Raw genomic sequence first — 20,856 nt, forward strand, 5'->3', positions numbered from 1 at the left:
CGAACCAACAAGGCAAAAGAGGTAACAAAACACTTATTAAAAGAACTTATTTCAAGATTTGGAGTCCCTTTAGAGATGTCCTCTGATAGAGGCCCACACTTTGTAGCGGAGGTTATTAAGAATGTGAGTAAGACACTAAGAAGATCACAATTTAATAGACAAGTAGAGAGAATGAACCAAATATTAAAGAGACAAATTTCTAAAATATGTCAGGAAGCTCAGCTGAAATGGATTGAAGCTTTACTACTTGCCTTGTTAAGAATTAGGGTGACCCCAAGAGCTAGAGAAAAAGTAAGTCCATTTGAAATTCTGTATGGTAAACCTTACAATGTTAATCTAACAGGAAGATCTGAACAAATGCATGTGATAGGGGAAAAAGTATTAACTGAGTATCTCTTGTCTTTGAGTAAAGTGTTGAGTCCTTTACACAAGTATGTTCTTTTGAAGACACCTTTACCTCTTGAATTTCCAGTACATTCATTCAGTCCAGGAGATCAAGTTTACCTGTGAACGCGGAAGGACGACCCCCTTGGAGAAAAGTGGAAGGGACCCTTCCAAGTGTTATTAACAACAAACACTGCTGTAAAATTAGAAGAAATAGACTCTTGGATTCATTACACCAAAATAAACAAAATACCTCCTAGACCATGAACATCTACACCTAAGTAACCATTGAAATTAACTTTAAGGTGTACTTGATGAGTCACCAGAGATGTTGCTGAATTATTTGTGATATTTAAAATATTTATTGTTAGAAGGGAAACCAAATTAATTAGGAAATTGTGGGTTTAGAAGTAGAAAATGTGGAGCCTGTTGATATTAATTATGACGATGAGTAAAGCTGAATCCCAGTTTCTATTGCCAAAATGGGATAGAAATCAAAATATCTGAGAATTTTTAGCCTGAGAAGTAACCAACATGTCTTCTTTTTGTTTTGCAGAACCTAAGTGATAATTCACAGTTAGTTGAGAAGAAAATTCAATTAAAGGACTTAGCATCTGGATTTAAAGAACGAGAAGGATACGATAGTTATTTTCGTGGCTTCCAAATTTAAATTGGCTCAGACAGTTGTTCTTATTTGCAATACTGATCGTCATCTTAGTTATAATTACTTGTTGTATGATTCAATGTATGTCTTTTTGTAGACCAAATGCTTATAAGTAAATGATGTGAGACTCATGATGCTCAACATCGTAAGTCTCAAAGGGGAGAATTGATGCAGTAGGTACAGTCTGTTACAGTACCTCTTATTCCATACTGCTTGCTTCTTTAATTCTAAACAATGAAGACTTGTTGCTTAGGAGTTAGGTAACTAGCAGGTATTGTGTTTGCCGGTGTGTAGCATTGTTAGACCCTAGTAATGATTAACCTTGAATTAAGAACCATAAATGAACGTGGTCCAGACATGGCTCGGAGACAAACCTTGACCTTATAAGGGAAGAAAAGAACGGGTTCATGAAGAGTTCACTACCCTACCGACCACCAGAGACCACTCGAGACCCTCAAGAAGACCCTAAAGGCTTTAGTGCGCATGTGTCTAGGATGATGTAATATTATAATTAGTTCTCGGAAATGTAATGAATATGTAAAAGAGAAATTTAAAATATGTATGAGAAGCATGGATATAAACAGAAAGGTGACTAGACCAGGTGTGCTTGATTTGTGGCAAGTCCACCGAGCACCCAGGCCTGAATAAAACAATATCTCTCCTGAGCGTGTGGAATCGGTTACTTGCACGCCGGGCACGAATCCGCTTTTCGGACAACATGTCAATAGAAATTAGAGTTATTTTTTCATAACAGCAGCTGTTATGAACAACAGCATTTATGCTGTTGGAAAACATTCAGAAAGAAAACATGAATTGTTACTGAGGGTGTAATTCCATTCAAATAATTCAAGCCCAGTTGTTGGAAATGTATCACCACAGCCAAAATCATAATGCTGCTGAAAGAATTAGTGCCCCAAAATTTTTTTTTCCATAAATAACTTTACATATGACTTTTTATGAAGGCTGGGAGGGAATTAACACAGTGTCCCAGTGCAGGGGACTCATTTAAAAAATGGGGTAATCAAAACTCTCATTGTAATGACGATCAATAACCTTGTTGCAGCTGTCCACATCGGGGTTGGTATCAGTGGCCATGAGGGGATGCAGGCGGTCTTGTCCAGTGACTTCTCCTTTGCACAGTTCCGTTGAGAGAAGGGGTTAAGGTAGTAGTGATTGATAGTAGTTAAAGGATTAGTCTGATACTTTGTTGTGTAAATTAACTGAGGCGCCTCACAAGGACAGTTCCTGATAAGAACTAAGAACTTGCCTTAAGAAACCAGCTAAAACTGACCCTGCGGTTCTGACAAAAGTAGGAGGACAACTGAGCCTGCAAGAACAAAAGGTTACTAGCGGTGACGAAGAGGAACTATCAGCCTTCATCCCCACGACCCCCGACGACCACCACTAGGAGGCAATGCGCAAGCGCAGATGGGAGGGGTCTATGGAAATGACTTCTTGGAACTCATTTTAATACAAAGCAGGGACAGGTCATGCATATGTATAGGCGTATTACGAAACTCTATGAATATGTAATGTTTTACTGTATATATTTATGGTGAGTGCCGCGTTGAGGTGCGCACGACTTTGGTGGGACTACCCCCCGTGCTGCCCAGCGCTGAATAAACATACCTACTTTACAATCTCATAGATTGTGGAGTCCGGTTTCCGCAAGTCAGTTTTGGCGAGCCAGCCAGGAGACTCTCTGCTTCACCGCGGGATCGGCTGAGGAGCGGACGCCCCTGGGCGCGCCCCGAGCACTTTCCTTGGAGGGGACTCCGCTGCCAGCCGCTCACCGTGGGAGTAGACAAGAACCTCCTGAGTCCGCGGAAAGAAAAGGTATGTTTTAGGAGAGGGGCCTGTAAGTCGTACGCATGACTGGGGCTGCTGGTAAATCGCGCAGAGACGTCTGGCGTGCAGCATAGTCCCCGTATGGGAGGAGGGTACCCTGCACGGTAGGGGATTCGCTGACCGATAGAGCGGCCGCTAGCGATCTTGGGAGTAGATCGAGTGAATCCGAGGTTTCCGCTGCATCCCAGTGTTGGGAGCCAGGACGGACCTGCTAATGACTGGTATATAAGAAGCAGGAGAAGGGTAAGCGGACCTCCTCGCAATTGTGATTGGGTCATCTTTACGGTTGCAGCTGCTGGCTAGATGTTAATTGGAGTAATTAATGTACAATTAATCTGAGGAGTTGTACGTGGCATGGCCATAAGTATTATCATCTGTTGCAACAATTTATTGTGTGACTGAGTGTCTGTGTTGTATGAGTGAGACGCAGCACAGCTGCGAAGCGAGTGCGGAGTTCTGATCCACGGTTCCGTAATCTCCGCGAGGAGAGCGGCCGGAGACGAACGAAGTGAATGATAGGATCGAGCCTTCGTCTTTTGTGTACGAAAACATTGTAAAATTTTGTGGAAAAGCAGTATTGTACATCTAGAGGGTTCTATGATAAGAAAACATCCGATAAAATCAATGAGACAGTGAAGTCAGTGTGCGGGAAGGAAAACTAGTCCCGGAAGCTTATTAAAGGTTAAAAGAAAAGATCAATAAAGGGAAGATACGAAATGGGTAACATTCAAAAGGCAGTCTTGAAGAAAAGCCCCTTGGGCTGTGTGCTTGCTCATTGGAGAGATATCGTTGGGACTGGAGGGACAGAAAGTAAAAAGACTCTTATTAAGTAAGTATTGTAATCAATGGTGGCCGTTGTATAAATTAGAAAGTGAAGCTAAGTGGCCATTTAATGGATCTATAGATTATAATACTCTCCTACAATTGATGCTGTTTCTAAGGAGAGAAGGGAAGTGGGATGAAGTTTCATATGCAGATATGTTTTTCACCCTCCGAAACCATCCGGAGTGGCAAAGGGACTGTGGAATGGTGCCACCACAGGACCCTATGGTACTCGCACTTGAGCGAGAAAATAATAAAGAATTTAAAGGTAAACTGAAGCGGTGTTGCTCGGCATGCAGTATTGGACAGAGGTGTATGAAAGCAAATAAAATTCACCAGGTGCCGGAACCAGAGCTAACTGACCTGTTTAAGCCTCCCCCTCGACCACAGGAGAAGGATGCGGACTCGGACGAAACTTCCACCCCTCCGGACAGCCCGTACTAGAAAGAAAACTGCCCCAGTAGCCTTACAGGCACCTCTTCGAGAGGCGGTGGCGCCTGATGGCGGGACGATGCTAATCAAGCTTTATATGCAGTTAAGCAAGATCCCTCTGAGTCCCCATCCGAATTCCTGGATCGACTGAGGGATGCAATGCGCCGTAACACACCGCTGGATCCTGGATCCGAGGTAGGAATACAACAACTAGTCTCTCTGTTTTTGGGTCAGTCCACAGGGGACATTAGGCGCAAGCTCCAGAAGCTACGCACTACAGAAAGTAGAAATTTGGAAGTATTGCTAGATGAAGCATGGAGAGTATTTAGTAACAGAGAACCGCCTCGCTTCGAAAAAAATCAATGTGCACGATGCAAGAAGTTTGGTCATTGGAAAGGAGAATGTCCGATGAATAGGGGAAGAGGACGAAGTTATCAGGCAAGGAAAGTGGTAGCTCATGTGAAAAAGGACTGACGGGAACCTGGGGAATCCACCCTAGCGGATCCACTGGTTATAATAAAGCTAGGGAAGGAACAACAAGAGGTAGAATTTTTAGTTGATACAGGGGCAACATACTCAGTTTTGAATCAAGCCTTGATGCCCCTGGAGAATGATTACATCATGGTAAAGGGGGCAACTGGCCAAAGTGAAAAGGCATATTTTTGTAAACCTTTGAAATATAAACTGGGAAACCAATGGGGAATTCACAGATTTCTATATATGCCCAACTCTCCAAAGGCCCTATTGGGAAGAGACTTGCTAGAACAATTAGGTGCAAAAATTATATTCAAAAAAGGAGAAATTTCTTTGAAAGTAAAAGATCGACAATACATTCAAATCCTGGGTTTATTCTTAACCAGTCCTTCCATAAAAGGAGAAATTAGGGAGGAAGTCTTAAATCAGGTATACCCTGGGGTATGGGCTACCGATGTACCCGGAAGAGCAAAGAATGCATTACCTGTTGAAGTTAGACTTAAAAAGGGAAACCAACAACCAGTAAGGATTAAGCAATATCCCCTAAAGAGAAAAGATAGAGAAGGGATTCAGCCGATAATTGAAAAATTTTTACAATTCGGACTATTAAAAGAATGTGAGTCTAATTTTAACACACCCATATTACCAGTTCGTAAGCCTGACGGGTCGTACCGTGTGGTCCAGGATCTACGGGCCGTAAACAAGGTAACTGAGGATCTCTACCCCGTGGTGGCAAATCCATATACCCTGTTGACTACACTAACACCTGAATTAGCCTGGTTTACTGTTATAGACTTGAAAGATGCCTTCTTTTGCCTCCCTCTCCATGAAGCCAGCCAAAAATTGTTTAAACCCGAAAACTGGTCGCAAGACTCAACTCACCTGGACAGTGTTGCCACAAGGATTCAAAAATAGCCCTGCCATTTTTGGCAATCAGCTTGCAAAGGACTTGGAATCATGGGAAATCCCATCTGAAAAAGGAAAACTGCTACAATACAATCCTGATTGCCACCGAAACAGAGAATGATTGTATCACCTGGATGGTGAGTCTATTAAATTTCTTGGGGCTCCAAGGGTACCGGGTGTCTAAGAAGAAAGCCCAAGTAATACAGCGCAAAGTGATTTATTTAGGCTATGAAATCAGTGCTGGGGAAAGAACCTTGGGACAAGCCCGTAAAGAGGCAATCTGCCAAACCCAGAGACCTCGAACAGTGAAAGAGTTACGGACTTTCTTGGGAATGACTGGGTGGTGTCGGCTGTGGATTTATAATTATGGACTGCTTGTTAAACCATTATATGCCCTAATAACTACCAACCAGGGACACCTTGAATGGAACAACCAGGCCGTACGAGCCTTTGAGAAACTAAAGAAAGCCTTGATGTCAGCTCCAGCTTTGGGGCTCCCAGATGTGAGTAAGCCATTTCTCCTCTTTTCCCACAAAAAACAAGGGGTTGCTCTGGGGATACTAGCACAGAATTTGGGTCCCGATCGACGAGCAGTTGCCTACTTTTCCAAACAGTTGGATACAACTGCGAAGGGCTGGCCTGGATGCTTGCGGGCAGTCGCAGCTGTAATACTAAACATACAAGAAGCCCGAAAATTCACTCTGGGTCAGAAAATGACTGTGCTGGTGTCCCATACAGTATCTGCAGTACTGGAAGCGAAGGGTGGACATTGGCTTTCTCAACAAAGATTTCTAAGATATCAGGCTATGTTGGTAGAACAGGATGATGTGGAAATAATAGTCACTAACATTGCCAACCCAGCTTCTTTCCTAGAGGGAAACACAGGAGAACCAGTGCATCATGACTGCTTAGAAACCATTGAAGCAACATATGCAAGCCGGCCAGATCTGAAAGACAGCCCCGTAGAAGACGGAGAAAACTGGTTCACAGACGGAAGCAGCTATGTCCTGAGTGGTAAAAGATACACGGGATACGCTATTACCACTAGTCAGGAGATAATAGAATCAAGACCTTTGCCCCTAAATACCTCGGCACAGAAAGCGGAGATAATCGCTATAACCCGTGCCTTGTAATTGGCCCAAGGAAAAATTGTGAACATTTATACAGACTCAAGATATGCCTTCGGAGTTGTGCACGCACATGGGGCAATCTGGAAAGAGAGAGGGTTATTGAGCTCTCAAGGGAAGAATATTAAACACGCAAAGGAAATTTTGAGACTGTTGGAGGCAGTACAACTCCCTAAGAAAGTGGCAATTATACACATTAAAGCACACCAGAAAGTGAGCTCGGAATTGGAAAGGGGAAATGAGCTGGCGGACAGAGAGGCAAAACAGGTAGTGTCCTGGTTTTGGCTGGGATGGAGTTGATTTTCTTCCTATTAACTGGTATAGTGCTGTGTTTTGAATGTAGTGTGAGAATAATGTTGATGACACACTGATGTTTTGGTTGTTGCTAGGTAATGTTTACGCTAGTTAAGGACTTTTCATCTTCCCATGCCCTGCCAGATGTGTAGGGGGCTGGGAGGGAGCGTGGCCAGGGCGGCTGGCCCAGCTGGCCAATGGGCTATTCCATACCATATGACATCATGCTCAGCATATAAGGCTGGGGGAAGAAGAAGGAGGGGGGGCGTTCGGAGTGATGGCGTTTGTCTTCCCAAGTAACCGTTACGCGTGATGGAGCCCTGCTTTCCTGGCGATGGCTGAACACCTGCCTGCCGATGGGAGTAGTGAATGAATTCCTTGCTTTGCTTTGCTTTGCTTGCGTGCGCGACTTTTGCTTTCCCTATTAAACTGTCTTTATCTCAACCCATGAGTTTTCTCACTTTTACCCTTCTGATTCTCTCCCCCATCCCACCCGGCGGGGGGGTGAGCGAGCGGCTGCGTGGTGCTCAATGACCAGCTGGGGTTAAACCACGACAGGTAGCCAAAACAGAGATAAAAATAGAAGGGGCTTTAGTCCCTGACGGGCGAATCTCCCTAGAAGGTAAGCCAGAATATACAAACGAAGATCAGAAACTTATCACAGATCTAGAAGGGTCATATAATAAAGAGGGGTGGGCTCTCACCCCACAAGGGAAACTAATCATTCCCTCCTATCTAACATGGTCTCTGATAAGGGAAGAACATAGAAAGAGGCACTGGGGGGGGCAGAGGCCCTATATAAACACCTAATTAGAGAGATCGTAGCTAGGAATCTATACACTACTGTAAGGCAAGTGACTCAGCAGTGCGATCTCTGTCTCCAGACAAATCCCAAGAACACCCCCAAACTAGAAATGGGCCACATCGGGAGAGGCAACAGGCCTGGACAACAATGGCAGATCGATTTTTCAGAACTCCCAAGAAAAGGGGGGTATCGATATTTATTGGTATTAACTGATACCTTTTCAGGTGTCGCGAGTGGTTTAGAGGCCGCTTAAAGAATCACCGTCAAAGAAACTAGCAGAAAGTGATTTTAATAGAGATTTATAAAGGTGCGACCTAATAGAATTCGATGGCAAGGTTCACTCTATTACTTATTACATGGGTGAAACATACAAGGGAAAATCATCTAAGGGTTTATATTTCAGGGACAGTCTAGGTTTCATTCACAATTTAGCAACACTTAGTTATCAACTAATCATTAACAAACTTTAGTAACGCCTAATCATTAACTATTCAATATTTGCAAAATAGGTTACTAAGTCTACTACAATCACAACTTAATTACAGATTATGCTTGCTATTAGTTCACACACACAGAGAAACATATATATATAAAAATATACAGAAGGTATACCTGTTAAAAATTCCCCTCGATTTCAGTGAAGAAATATTCACGTCGAATGTCTAGGCATTCCCTCTCAACAGGCGAAGGGTTGAGCTTCGAAAGGGACTCACCCAGGACCCAGTGGTCCTCCGAATATCGCAGGCCTGAAAGATCGCAAGCTCTGAGAGGCGTCCCACTCAGAGGGAGATGCTGGGTGCAGCCGCTGCGGTCCAGGAGAGCTCAAAGGGCCTCACTCAGGACCACCGTTTATAGGTTCGCAAGATGGTTGGCTTTAGTCATCCGTAAATTTCCATCCTGGCCACAGTCCCAGGTGGTAATTACTAAAGAATTCTCAAGGTTTCGGTGTTGTTCTGCTGGACACCCGGGCCAGACAGTAGGAGGATGTTCCCAGCCTCAGCTATGCAGAGTTTCTGATACAGTCAAGGAGCGCTCAACTGCCAGACTCAATACACCAAGGCCGAGGTTTCATGGAAATTTCTGAGATCAACAGGCGGCCCAGATCAACAAGTGGCCCAGGGAAGAAAAGGGGGGGTATGAAAGCACCACCTCATCAGGTTGGCCAGAGGCATTCCCTACCAGAACAGCCAAGGCTCGGGAGGTAACTAGAACATTAATACAAGAAATAATACCACGTTTTGGGGTTCCAGCAACCATATCTTCTGACAGAGGACCACATTTCATCTCAAAAGTAGTACAACAAATTAGCCGCCATTTGGGCATAGATTGGCAGCTTCATACCCCATATCGCCCTCAGTTGAGTGGCCAAGTAGAAAAAATGAACCACTTAATCAAACAGCAGATTGTGAAATTGGGACAGGAAACTAACTTGGCCTGGCCTCAGTCTCTTCCTTTGGCTCTTTTGCGCATACGAACTAGGCCAAGAGCAAAGGAAGGACTGAGCCCTTTTGAAATCTTGTATGGACGACCCTACAGAGTACAGAAAGGGATGTCCACACAAGTTGGGGATGAAATCATGACCTCCTACATGGTGGCATTAGGGAAACAACTCAGCAAAATTGAGAAACATGTGGTTGGGACCTGAAGTAGGGGTTTGGATGGGCCTGTACATAATATACAACCTGGAGACTATGTGTATGTAAAGTCTCTTGCAGAGAAAAGGCTTTGGAACCGCAGTGGGAAGGACCATTCCAAGTACTCCTCACCTCCTTCACAGCAATCAAGATCAAAGAACGGAGCGCCTGGATCCATCATACCAGAGTGAAGAAGGCACACAAATCTCCATGGAAGGTCACGCAAGCCCAACCGGGAAAATTATTTTTTTCACGGTCATAATTATGATTTGGGGGTGGGAAAGCACTTCTAGCCAGGATAATACTGAGCAGCTTTGGTCTCAGGCTTATATCAAATATACCAGATCCATGGGGAAATCGTCTGATCTGAGAGGCTTAAATCTATCTACTGTGGTCATACACGGAAGCCAGGTATACTTGAGAGGGTGAAGAGGGAATCTTCCCCACTGAAATTCGGAAAATAATTTGGGACAATGCAAATGACTTCGAAAAGAAACTTCAGTCTTGGTGGAAGTTAGTGAATTTTACTTATGATCCTGCTACAAACACAGTCGAGGCTTTTGTATTAACTATTAGCAAAGCTACAGTATATGTGATCCACCCTATTATAGCGTTAGGACTGAATCACAACAAGACTCTACTTTACCCTTTTGAACATAGGGCATGGGCTCGAAAAACGGGGAATGAATGGCAGACTGTAGATTTAGAATCTTGCATTGTACGAGAACAACAAGGGTTCATTTGTGAGAATAATGCTATTGATACGCAAGATATTTGTCTTGACACTGATCAGAAAGTTTGTCATTTTGAAATTCGCCCCAATGCTGAACTTAAAACCGTAATAATATACACTGGCAAAGGTTGCGTATGTTTGAGAACTACTTATAGTTTTATATCTGTAGAGGACACGAAGGTAGATACTAAAAATCACTCAAATTTTTGCATTTGCAATTTTACTAAAATCATTGGGTGTGACTTTAATTATATAACTCCAGTCATATCCCATCAGGTTCTTAGATCTAATTATACATTATTCCATGAATTGATACCTACATCCCTCGGGATGGATTTAGCTCGAACGAAGGAATTACTACAACATCACAATTTAACACGGATACTAGAAGAAGTTAAAAACAATGGAAAGGAGACCTTGATAACGGTGCATCATGACGTTGTTAATGTTAATCTTAATCAACATTAATCTTCAAAGTGTTATCATCTTGTGTATAGCCCTCACCCAGAACTGGGTTAAAAGACCAGTTAATAAGAAACCAGAATGATGAAACTAGTGAGTGGGGTTTTGATTGGAGGAGATCAAGATGTATGTGTTTTAATTTAAGAGTACTATGGTGATGGATGGTTTGGTTTGTTGTGGATTCTATGTTGCTCGCTTCTGTAATTTTAAACAATGAAGACTTGTTGCTTAGAAGTTAGGTAACTAACAGGGGTGTGTTTTAGAAGTAGTGATAATTAATTTTAGCTATGGAAACTATAAACAGACGTGGTCCAAGCATGGCTCAGGGACAAATCGTGACCCTATAAGGTAAAGAGGAAGTAAGTTCATGAAGAGTTCACTACCCTGCCGACCACCAGAGACCACCCGAGACCCCCAAGAAGACCCTAAAGGCTTTAGTGCGCATGTGTTTAAGATGATGTAATATTATAATTAGTTCTCGGAAATGTAATGAATATGTAAAAGAGAAATTTAAAATATGTATGAGAAGCATGGATATAAACAGAAAGGTGACTAGACCAGGTGTGCTTGATTTGTGGCAAGTCCACCGAGCACCCAGGCCTGAATAAAACAATATCTCTCCTGAGCGTGTGGAATTGGTTACTTGCACGCCGGGCACGAATCCGCTTTTCGGACAACAACGTAGACAAAATAAAAAGTTCTAAAGTGGGTAAAGAAGGATGGAGAACACAAATGGTGGGAAATACTTTTCAGATGGTCGCCCACTGCTACAGGTATCCTTAATACCTTGTGTCACCCTATTGTTGTTCTCCTAATTCTAGTTTTTATTAGTATTGCTTTATCTGCAATACTGTATGTTTTAAATTGGCGAATGATAAAACAAGTAAGTCACTTGATGTATGTCTATCAGCACCGACAACAAATTGAAACAGGCAGAAATCTTATAAAGAACCTGGAGAAGAATGGGATAATATAAAGAACATTAGTATAGAGTTTAGTATAGAGTAAAAGAATTTACTAACTTTTTAGAAAAGGGGGGACTGAGAGAAGGGGTTAAGGTAGTAGAGTGATTGATAGTAGTTAAAGGATTAGTCTGATACTTTGTTGTGTAAATTAACTGAGGCGCCTCACAAGGACAGTTCCTAATAAGGACTAAGAACTTGCCTTAAGAAACCAGCTAAAACTGACCCTGCGGTTCCGACAAAAGTAGGAGGACAACTGAGCCTGCACAAGAACAAAAAGTTACTAGCGGTGACTAGAGGAACTATCAGCCTTCATCCCCACGACCCCCGACGACCACCACTAGGAGGCAATGCGCAAGCGCAGATGGGAGGGGTCTATGGAAATGACTTCTTGGAACTCATTTTAATACAAAGCAGGGACAGGTCATGCATATGTATAGGCGTATTACGAAACTCTATGAATATGTAATGTTTTACTGTATATATTTATGGTAAGTGCCGCGTTGAGGTGCGCACGACTTTGGTGGGACTACCCCCCGTGCTGCCCAGTGCTGAATAAACATACCTACTTTACAATCTCATAGATTGTGGAGTCCGGTTTCCGCAAGTTACCGTTACCTGCAGCACCTGCTCTTAGTCCAGGGCCAGCGGTCCTACATCCACATGTGCAAGTTCCTCAAATATTTCTTCTATAAGAATTTTGCCTTCACATTAGTGCATTTCTGGTATGGCTTCTTCTCTGGCTTCTCAGCACAGGTAGGTCCAGCTTCTGTTTTCTCATGGTCATGTCTAGCATTTTCAAGCAAAGTATCTGGAAACATTTTAAAAGGAAATAAACTAAGCCACTGAAAGGCACACAGGTCTGTCATCTTCAGCTGTATGAGTATAAAGCAGATATTACTTCCTTCATTGTACTGCTGGTAGAGGACAGATGCCTGAAGACATTTAGGTGTATTATGAAGTACATAGGTACCTCATGGGATTTTTTGAAAGTGTTCAAACTGATTACAACCATCAAACAAGGATACAGATTACACAGAGGCCTGATCAATTTGGTGAAGATCTGTGTAAGACCTATGCTTGCCTTATTAGCACATTTAAAGCAATCAGTTTAACCCCAGGATGCCTGTGTGCTTCAGCAGCTTGCAAGAGGAACAAATCTCCTGCAGCGAAAGATCTGGTGTTAAAGACAAACCTATCTCCAACCCAACCCAGCATCGGGGAAGCGCAGATAGCGTGCAAATGTTAACCCTGGGGCTGAGCGTGCAACCGTGAAGGCAGGGCGGTTGCCTTGAGCCCCTGCCTGCCGCTGCGCCAGCCTCTCCGCGGGGCGCTGGGGCGGTATCCTGCTCTGACTGTGGCCAGCAGTGGATGCTTAGCAAACAGGACTAGCATAAAGTGATCCTTCCTCCGTGTATTCCCCCAGCTTATGGTAATGACCGGTTTAGGGCTGCTGAGCTTGAGTCACCTTATACTTTTGGTCTCAGTAGCATCTCGAACCAAGATGTTCCAGAATTTAATTGTGTATACTTTTGAAGAGATGGAAAAGGTAGCATTTTGCTAACTTCATGCTGTTTTTTTCTCTTTAGGCTGTCTATGATGAGTAGTTCATTACACTTTATAATTTAGTATATACCTCCCTCCCAGTGCTAGGAATGAGCCTCTTCGATCAGGTACTGTTTCTATCACCACTTGGATTTTTTTATAGGGGGTTTATCTCTGGGTGCTTTGAGCTGGTTCCATGAAGCAAAAGCAGCTGACTCTTTGGCTAGCTATTGTGATAGCCCCCAAAACAGTTTCCTGCCAGCGAGACCTGAGAGCACAAAAAAAGGATGCACCAGGGAGGAGATTGTGTATTATCCTGATTTGGCCTGTGGGTTTCAGTGTGTGATGAGACTTTTGGGTTATGCTGTTGACTACAGTAAAAGCTGCCATTGCAACACTCCCCTGAAGTAGTCACATCTTATTAGCTCTGTTCCTGAAGCCTGACAAGTGACTTTTTAATGACCACACAAAACAATGAATGAACTAGATCTCTGAAGCCAGGTTTTCCAGGTTCAGCCTTTCAAGTGGAAGTCTTCCTGCAGTAATTTCACATACACATTTCTACCTCATATGCTATTATTGTTCAGCAAGACATAGGAGCAATAAAGCTGCTCCTATATGCCTTTTACAAGTTAAATAAGTAGGAACTTGCTAATCTGCAGTGGTTCACAGTGTTCAGCTCTGGACACTTAAGGGATCCAAGTCAGACAGCCTTGTCTGTGTGTGGACCCTGTGGAGATATTTTCTATCCCTTAGCTTCCAGGCAACTCTCAGGAGAGCAGGCCATGCAGTCCACTTAAGATGAAATACACCTTCAATTTTTTGGCAGCACTTGTCAGTTTTCTCATGAAATTCAACACGGAAAATGTGTCTAGGTGACCTTGGGATGTGGCACGCTAGTCAGCACAACTGAGTGAATTGTTTGCTAAGCCTTTTCTCATGAAAATGCATGTCACAGGGACATGGCAACCCTAAGTGGTCTTGTGTGGTTGGTTGGGTAAGTGCCAGCAAATCTGACCATCTCCTCTCTGCTTTCAGGATGTGGATGATCGTTGGAGCATGCTGTTTCCTCAGCTATATGTGCCTGGACAGCAAAATCTCTATTTTAAGAAAATAGTGTTTGTCAAGTGCATGTTGCAAGGGATCTACAGTTCTCTCATTCTCTTCTTCATCCCATATGGGGCCATGTGCAATACAATGAGAAGTGATGGGAAAGCCATTGCTGACTACCAGTCCTTTGCACTGATGGCCCAGACCTGCTAACTGATTGTGGTGTCTGTACAGGTAAGGCATTCCAGGTAATGATTTTAGGAATTAGTTATTGTTTTATGAAGGCAGCATCTGGAGGGCCACTTGGGTTCCTGATAGCATTGTGTTTGCTGCTGCATCTTGCATTCTTGCAAAAAAAAGTCTCTTGACACCAGATTACTCTCCTCAGTTCAACAGAACAACAGATTTGTATCTTATGAAAGATCAGGGTCACAGGAATGCAGAGTCATTGCCTTGGGAAGTTTACAGTCATAGCAGACAAAACAGTTAAGGCTGGGAGTAGAGAAGGATCATTCCAGTTTTATGGGATGGGTTTGAAGCACAGGACTGTCTGTCTGCTATCAGGCAGTTATTTATAGGGTCTCCATCATGGGGCTGTCTGTAGCCTGGCCCCATGCATGATACAGATGCTAGAACTGCACTTGCTGGAAGAAGTAGCTAAGACTTGGGTGGTACAAAATTCAAATGATACTGGCAGGATGAGAAAAACTTCTTAAAAGAAAAGCTAATCAATCACACTTCCATAGATAATAGTTTCTGCTCTCTGAGATCTTGTAGGCTCCTTCTCCTAACTTTCAGTGATAGATCACAGCTTGGGGTGGGGACATAAGCATGACTCATTTGATCTTAGTATCCTGTCTCCAGTACTGGCCACTAGTGAATGCTTGAGAAGAGGGCAACAATAGGGCAAACGTAGTAATGCTTGCCTTGAATGGTCTCCCAGTATCCTATGATCTGTGGCTTGGTATTTCTTGGGACTTCAATGAATAACGGTCTTGGGGGCAGGGGTACAAAGCAGAGGACAAGATCTGTAGCTGTGTTCAGCACAGATCTGCTAAATAATTAAGGCACTGACAACAGCTGTATCGCTCCATTCTTTCAGATTGGCTTGGACACCTCTTACTGGACAGTTGTGAACCAGTTCTTCATCTGAGGCAGCCTTTCTGTTTACTTTGCTATCACCTTCACAATGTATAGTGGTGGCATGTACCTGATCTTCACAGCCTCTTTTCCATTCATTGGTAAGCCCTGGGACAAATCTGGATTGCACTCAAAATGCATCTCTAGAGGCAATATATAGAATATATTGATTGCCTTTTCTACAGAAACAGAATATATTGATTGCCTTTTCTACAAGAAATGCCAGGGTATTTCTGAGGGCTGCTGGGAATGCTTATTTTGAATCCCATCCATCCAGGTGAACATGTGCCATGTTCACTTCCTTGCATAAGGATGCACATTCACACACAGCCACAGGAACAATCCTTTAAATAATCCTACTGAGCTGGCTGGAATGCTTTCTGTTGCTCTTTTATATTCTGTTTTCAGGTGTCCAGTTCTTACAGATATCTAGGAGCATTTTGTTTGCAGAAGGATGCGTGTTCTTTTGTAAATAAGTAAACATGCTGGTATAGGAAAGCATAGAAGTACAACATCCAGTTAGACATGAGAAAAATGCCATGTGACTATTGTGAGCCTTCAGCCAGGTTAAATGGCAAACGCCCAAGAAAAAAATGCCAGTGATGACCAGGTCTTTGGAGTTACTCTACATAAGAGATTTCTGAACACATGCAAAAAGTGCAGGATAACATAAAAATGAGTCTGTCTCCTGAGACTTGTAAAGAGATTTGTAAAGAGATAAGGCATTCACTCTGACATCCTTGTCTCCCTGAGTTGTTGCTGCAGTTGAGTCTGGACATTGCATTTTTCTTTCCTCGTCTCAGACAGTGATATTGGTATTGCTGTCCTCTCTACAGCAAGTTGATTTCACTGTTGGAGACAGTGTCTACTTTATATTTTGGTCTGTTCGCCAAGTGCTTTGGAATCACAGAGGGTGAAAGGTTTGAGTGAATGATGGTGAGAGGTGCTTCTGTTATGGTTTTAATCATGCTTTTGTTTTTCAGATACAGTTCAAAACACCCTGTCATGGTTTAACCTGGCAGGCAGTCAAATACAACGCAGCCACTCACTCCCCCCACCCCCAGTGGGACAGGGAGAGAATCGGAAGGGTAAGAGGGAAAAAAACTCGTGGGTTGAGATAAAGACAGTTTAATAGAACAGAAAAGGGAAAATAATAATAATAATGATAGAATATACAAAATGAGTGATGCACAATGCAATTGCTCACCACCCGCGCTGACCGATAACCAAGTAGCGATCGGTACTTCCTGGATCACGCCTACCATTCATATACTTAGCATGACATCACATGGTATGGAATACCCCGTTGGCCAGCTGGGCTAGCTGTCCTGGCTGTGCTCCCTCCCAACGCTTGTTTTGTTTTTTTTTTTTTTTTCTTGAGCTGAATGTCCTTGACTAGCAGGGTACTTAGCAACAACTGAAAACATCACTGTGTTATCAACATTCTTCTCATACTAAATCCAAAACACAGCACTAGGAAGAAATTTAACTCTATCCCAGCTGAAACCAGGGCACGCCCTCAGCCAACCAAACATGTGGCTAGCAATCTTCCTTAGCATCACCCTCTGTGTGCTGCCTGTAGTTGGCTTTCGATTGCTGAAAGGTCAGTTAAAGCCAACTGCCAGCGATAAAGTAAGGAGATACCTTAGTAAACCAGAAACCCTGCTTACTACCACCTAAGCTTACCGTGGAGCCATATTCCAGGGGCCTGGCATTGCTCAGAGTGTATGTCCCTGTAGGTGCAAATGCTACCATCCATCTGTCTAATAGTCCTCTGAGAAGGATTGAATTTGGATTTTGGCACAGTTGAAACGATCTGCAGCTGTGTCCTGGTTTTGGCTGGGATACAGTTAATTATTTCCCTAGTGCTGTGTTTTGGATTTAGTATGAGAAGAATGTTGATAAAACACTGATGTTTTAGTTGTTGCTAAGTACCCTGCTACTCAAGGACATTCAGCTTCCCATGCTCTGCCAGGTGCGCAAGAAGCTGGGAGGGAGCATAGCCCGGACAGCTGACCCAAGTGGCCAATGGGGTATTCCATACCATGTGACATCATGCTCAGTATATAAATAGGAGGCATGTTCCAGGAAGTAGCAATCGCTGCTTAGATATCGGTTGGCGGGTGGTGAGCAATTGCATTGTGTATCACTCATTCTGTATATTCTACCATTATTATAATTATTATTATTATTATTATTATTTTCCCTTCCTTTTCTGTTCTATTAAACTGTCTTTATCTCAATCCATGAATTTTCCTTTTTTCTTCCGATTCTCTCCCCCATGCCACTGTGGGGGATGGGGGAGCGAGCGAGCAAGCGGCTGTGTGGTGTTTGGCTGCCTGACGGGTTAAACCACAACAGTCCTTATTGGTGCCCAACGTGGGGCACAAAGGGTTGAGATAATGACACATCTGACCAAAGTGTGTTAAGGCAAAATTTGTTATAAGCATTCATTATATTGGTTTAATAGTTGCTGGTCACAATGTTGATTTATTGGCTCTCAAAGTTGTGGGGCTGGCTCTCAGTGTTGGGTTATGTAATACCTTGCTTGCAGTATATGTTCCCTGTTGTGCTGTTTATCACTGCTCGGAACTGGGTCAAGGGTATCATTTTGCTGCACTGTGTAACACTGTTTGATGATATGATAAAATCATTGGCCGTGAGTCTAATCTGGTATTTGTACTCAGCACTGCCGTCATCTCTGTACCTCGGGAGCCACCTCTCAGAAACTATTAATAATTACACTCTTTTCCCCTCAGAGAACCAATTTATGGGGGAGACAGGGTGGGACACTTTCCCCCACTCCTTCATCTTCACTTTCATATCTTCAGAAACTCCTTTTTCTTCTATCCTCTTCATGAAGCCCTCCACAACAGTTCTTGAGAATTTTGAATATCCTTGGGATGTTCAAACAAGCATGTTCATATTGCTATGTCTCCTGAATGTGGTTCAGGTCTTGTTTAGGGTTAAACAACTATTCAGGAATACCGTCCAGAGATCAACCCCGGCAACAGACACGGTGGCTACTCAAACCCCGGCGACAGGCACTGCGGGTAATCCAACCCCTGCAACAGGCACTGCGGCTACCCAAACCCCGGCGACAGGAACCGCGGGTAAACCAACCCCCGCGATAGGCACTGCAGCTATTCCAACCCCCGCGACAGGCACTGCAGCTACTCAAACCCCAGCAACAGTCACTGCGGCTGAACCAGAGAACCAACCTGTACCGGTATCAGTCACCCGTATACACAAGAAGAAATACACAAGAAAATCAGCTTGTATAGTAAGGGAAGAAGATGAACCAGGCCATCAAGACAACAGGAGGAGGAAGAGGCAGAACCCATAAATGAGATGGTAACCACCCGATCCCTATCCCTGAGTGAGCTGCGAGATATGCGGAAAGATTTCAGCCGTCGTCCAGGCGAGCACATTGTCACCTGGCTGCTCCGATGCTGGGATAACGGGGCCAGTAGCCTGGAATTAGAGGGTAGGGAAGCCAAGCAGCTGGGATCCCTTTCTAGGGAAGGGGGCATTGACAAAGCCATTGGACAAGGGGCACAAGTCCTCAGCCTCTGGAGGCGACTTCTGTCAGGTGTGAAGGAAAGGTATCCCTTCAAGGAAGATGTTATATATCACCCAGGCAAGTGGACCACGATGGAGAGAGGTATCCAGTACCTGAGGGAATCAGCCGTGCTGGAAGTGATTTATGATGACCTGAACAATGAGCAATTACCCAAACATCCAGATGAATTCAAGTGCACCCGACCCATGTGGCGGAAGTTTGTACGGAGCGCACCAGCGTCATATGCAAACTCATTGGCAATAATGACCTGTAAAGACGGAGAGGAACAAACAGTGGATGAACTGGCTGGCCAACTCTGGCAATATGAAGAAAGTCTCTCTTCCTCCCTACAGGCCTGTGTCTCCACAATTTTTCCTTTTCTTCCAGGAAAACTGCTGCTCCAGTCTCCAGTGAGCTGTTCCCCAGGCAGAGTAGAAGGGCTGATTCCACTTCCAAACTTAATAAAGGGATTTCTGATTCGTACTTACAAGAAGTGGGTAGCGAATATGATGACCAGGACTAGAGGGGCCCTGCCTCCGGCCAGGTGGAGGAAAGGGAAAAGGGACAACCAGGTTTACTGGACTGTGTGGATTCGATGGCCTGGCACATCAGACCCACAGGAGTATAAGGCTCTCGTAGACACTGGTGCACAGTGTACCCTGATGCCATCAAGTTATGAAGGGGCAGAACGCATTTGTATTTCTGGAGTGACAGGGGGATCCCAAGAGCTGACTGTGTTGGAGGCCGAAGTGAGCCTAACCAGGAAGGAGTGGCAGAAGGACCCCATTGTGACTGGCCCAGAGGCTCCGTGCATCCTTGGCATAGACTACCTCAGGAGAGGGTATTTCAAGGACCCAAAAGGGTACCGGTGGGCTTTTGGTATAGCTGCCCTGCAGACGGAGGAAATTAAACAGCTGTCCACCTTGCCTTGTCTCTCGGAGGACCCTTCTGTTGTGGGGTTGCTGAGGGTCAAAGGACAACAGGTGCCGATTGCTACCACAACGGTGCACTGGCGACAATATCGCATCAAACGAGATTCCCTGATTCCCATCCATAAGCTGATTCGTCGACTGGAGAGCCAAGGAGTGATCAGCAAGACTCGCTCACCCTTTAACAGTCCCATATGGTCAGTGTGAAAGTCCAATGGAGAGTGGAGACTAAGAGTAGACTACCGTGGCCTGAACGAAGTCACGCTGCCACTGAGTGCTGCCGTGCCGGACATGCTGGAACTCCAATACGAACTGGAATCAAAGGCGGCCAAGTGGTACGCCACAATGGATATCGCTAATGCGTTCTTCTCAATCCCTTTGGCAGCAGAGTGCAGGCCACAGTTTGCTTTCACTTGGAGGGGCGTCCAGTACACCTGGAACTGACTGCCCCAGGGGTGGAAACACAGCCCTACCATTTGCCATGGACTGATCCACACCGCACTGGAACAGGGTGAGGCTCCAGAACACCTGCAATACATTGATGACATCATCGTATGGGGCAGCACAGCAGAAGAATTTTTTGAGAAAGGGGAGAGAATAATTCAAATCCTTCTGAAGGCCGGTTTTGCCATAAAACAAAGTAAGGTCAAGGGACCTGCAAAAGAGATCCAGTTTTCAGGAATAAAATGGCAAGATGGACGTCATCACATCCCAACAGACATAATCAACAAAATAACAGCCATGTCCCCACCAACTAGCAAAAAGGAAACACAAGCTTTCTTAGGCGTTGTGGGCTTTTGGAGAATGCATATTCCAAATTACAGCCAGATCGTAAGCCCTCTCTATCAAGTGACCAGGAAGAAGAAGGACTTCAAATGGGGCCCTGAGCAACGACAAGCCTTTGAACAAATTAAACGGGAGAGAGTTCATGCAGTAGCCCTTGGGCCAGTCCGGGCAGGACAAGATGTAAAGAATGTGCTCTACACCGCAGCCGGGGAGAATGGCCCTACCTGGAGCCTCTGGCAGAAAGCACCGGGGGAGACTCGAGGCCGACCCCTGGGGTTCTGGAGTCGGGGATACAGA

General features: G+C 44.3%; 1 pseudogene; it reads left to right on the forward strand.

Annotated features, from left to right (window-relative positions):
• LOC142074961 (phospholipid-transporting ATPase ID-like) overlaps positions 1-20,856 on the forward strand; it is a 131,322-nt pseudogene that overhangs the window by 94,561 nt on the left and 15,905 nt on the right.

The sequence above is a fragment of the Calonectris borealis genome, chromosome W (genome assembly GCF_964195595.1).
Source record: "Calonectris borealis chromosome W, bCalBor7.hap1.2, whole genome shotgun sequence".
Classification (NCBI taxonomy): domain Eukaryota; kingdom Metazoa; phylum Chordata; class Aves; order Procellariiformes; family Procellariidae; genus Calonectris; species Calonectris borealis.